This window comes from Parasteatoda tepidariorum, chromosome 3 (genome assembly GCF_982258835.1).
Source record: "Parasteatoda tepidariorum strain Cologne lab strain chromosome 3, Ptep-v5.0, whole genome shotgun sequence".
Classification (NCBI taxonomy): Eukaryota; Metazoa; Arthropoda; class Arachnida; order Araneae; family Theridiidae; genus Parasteatoda; species Parasteatoda tepidariorum.
Genome location: NC_141757.1, coordinates 109,744,729 through 109,747,630, shown reverse-complemented (window position 1 = coordinate 109,747,630; position 2,902 = coordinate 109,744,729). Strand labels below are relative to the sequence as shown.

At 28.7% G+C, this 2,902-nt stretch overlaps 1 long non-coding RNA gene across 1 annotated transcript; it reads right to left on the bottom strand.

Moving 5' to 3' along the window:
* Positions 1 to 550: 550 nt before the first annotated feature.
* On the bottom strand, positions 551 to 1,732 carry LOC147814160 (uncharacterized). Its single transcript, XR_015432696.1, has 2 exons — positions 1,607 to 1,732; positions 551 to 695 (listed from the first exon to the last, which is right to left on the bottom strand). It is a non-coding gene; the product is annotated as an uncharacterized LOC147814160 (long non-coding RNA).
* Between the last annotated feature and the right edge of the window lie 1,170 nt (positions 1,733 to 2,902).

Sequence of the window (2,902 nt, the reverse complement as noted above, 5' to 3'; positions counted from 1 at the left end):
GTGACGTTTTCAAGATTAACAAAATGTTGATGCATACGCTGATCTTTCAGCAAGAGAAATTTCTAAACTCTTTGTTCGAGAAAAACAACTCAGAAATATTTCTGTATTGTGATCTGCCGTGCCAACTACAATCGCCAAGGTGCTAAACAGATTTTAAACTTGCAAATTTAATAAATAAAAAAAAAACACATGTAGATAGTTGTTCGGGGGTGGTTACGAGTTATACCTTCCGAGTTCCCTTCTCTTTTTATTAGTTCCTGGCGGCTGGCTACCCAGAATTATTCTTCCACAGATAACCAAACAAAATCTCCCCAATAACCCCACAAGCCAGTTTTTTAAAGTTGAGCATTGTACCCAATTGCACATCATTAGTTCCTTTATTTTTAAGAAAAGCAAAATAAATTATTATTTTATAGCACAACCATAAGTAATATTAATAAAAAATAAATAAGTATCTGAATTAGAATAGTTACACAAGATACTAACAATGCCAACAAATGGATTAGATACATAATCATTAAATATGTAAATAAATTACATTTCAACTTACCAACATGAATTAAGACAAAAACACAATCGTCCCTTCACAACTGCACACTTAATTTGTCCACACCGATTCCAGGGTGTGCAAACATCGATATCCCATTTTCATTCAGCATTTAAGTAATTAGCCAAATACTTCTCCAAGGAATCACCTGGTAAAAAAGTATTTTATGAAGAGAAAGAAGAAATATGAAAAGTTTGCTTTACATTGTCCACGTAAACTGTCAAAAATCTTAGGGTAATGAAAAAAATACAATTATAGATATAGTTTGAGAAGTTAAATAATTGAAAAAATTCAATTTCATATTAATATCCAATAAAGATAACTTAAATTTAAGATAACTTGCTAATCTGAATTATCTTCTAATTTATTATAGTATTTGTATTATGTATTTTAAATAAAACAAATTATTGAGTACAAATTGTTTTGCACATAATTGTGATACACCTATAGAATAAAATTTTTTTTTGAAAGTATGCATGCTCATAATTTATTCAATAGTTAAGACAACCTAAAAGAATAATAATGAATGCAGTAACTGTGAATGAAAATGATAAATATTATCTAAATTTGTTCCATTTCTCTCAGAATTTTTTTTTAGATTAGTTTACAATAAATTTGAAACAAATTATTTTAGACATGATCAAAACCCTCTTCACTATTTTTAAGAAAATTCAATATTAATCTTTCTATATATAATAAATTTTAATTAGCAATATATTTCATAGAAAAAAAAAGATACCTCTGTATTATGTCACTTAAATAAACATAAATCAAGTAATTCAACTAAATGAAATTTCATTACTAAACTGCTTCACACAATTTCGGCAGATCAAACAAAGGATTTCTAAGGAAGCAGAGAAAAACTTTGATAAATGAATTTTTATAACGATTTTCTTAAAATACATACATTTTACAAACTATTTACTTTAAAATCTAACGCGTGGTATTCACAGATATTTAATAAAATTCATTAATCTTTTTAAAAATTTCATGTAATGTTTTTATATACTGCTATGAAACGTACACTAATATTATAAATCTTTAATTAATAAGAATTACCTGTAATTAAAACTTTCATGATGATAAAATATGAAATCCCGCGCAGCCAAATACAGAAAATGGCTTCCTCTAACAATAGCTTTTGTTTAAATAACGCCAATTGCTTTGGCGAAAAAGTTTGGTCACACAATCAATATAGGGTTATAAGAAGATTGATGGATAAAAGCTAGCGTCAAGCTCACTCCGCCCAGTTACCAATTCCTAAATTGACCAAATATCGCTAAACTCCCCAGTTTAAATGGATTTGTCTTGGCAAACAATAATATACACGGCATACCCAAAAAAGCAGAAAATCAGGGTTGCAATCAGGCAATCCTCAATCGTGGTTGCCGGGAGAAAGGTGTTGCACCAAGCAGACTCCTCAATTCTGCTTTTAACATGTAAAGTCTATGGCGGGCTCCTCACACTTTGAACCAATTTTTCTTGTTTAAGAATCGGAGTAATCAATTAAAGAAAAATACTAATAATTTTTTCAATCTTTCCTATCCACGAAAATGTGGATCAAATTTTTTGATCTTTATTACTTTTTGTAATATTGGCTTTGAAACTCAAGTCACTTTCTACCTTTGGGTAAAAGGGAGGGAAGCAACTTTCTCCCCCAAGTTCATACGATTGCGGTTTCACAGTGACTAATCTTCTCTGTAGGGGATCTTCCTCCCTCTGAAATACTTTTACTCTGTTCACATTCTTTTGGAAATCTTTTTCTCACACTACCCTTTTGAAGAACTGATACGGGGACGGCGTTTTAAAAATCGATAGCTTACTTTTATTTATAAGCTTATAATGTATTATGAAAAATATATTCGTTGTTAATTCGTTCCTTTCATATAAATTTTATTTATTTAGAAATAATATTTTTCCTGAATTTTACTAATTTTGAGAGTAGAATTTATTTTTTAAATATATTATTCCTCCCCTTATTTGTCATTTTTTTTCTTCTTGTTTTTTAAAGATATTTTCGAATCAAAATATTTAGCTTCTGAATAAAGTGAGTTTAATTAAATCAAGATAATGACGTAAAGATCTTCCACTATACTATAAAGTCGAAACTATAAAGACCAATATACTATATGAAAAGAAAACTAATGTTTTCTTTTCCTTTTTTTTAAAAAAAAAATATGTCGTACACTCATTTGTCGGCTTAAAAAAACATTTACGTTAAATATGAACGTAAAATGGTGCAATTTTTCCATCCTATACGTAGTTTTAACTACTCTAATGGCTGGGATAGTTTGTTTTTCCACGGTAAAAAAAAATAATAATAATAATAATAAGCTAGTACACAAGAACACACAT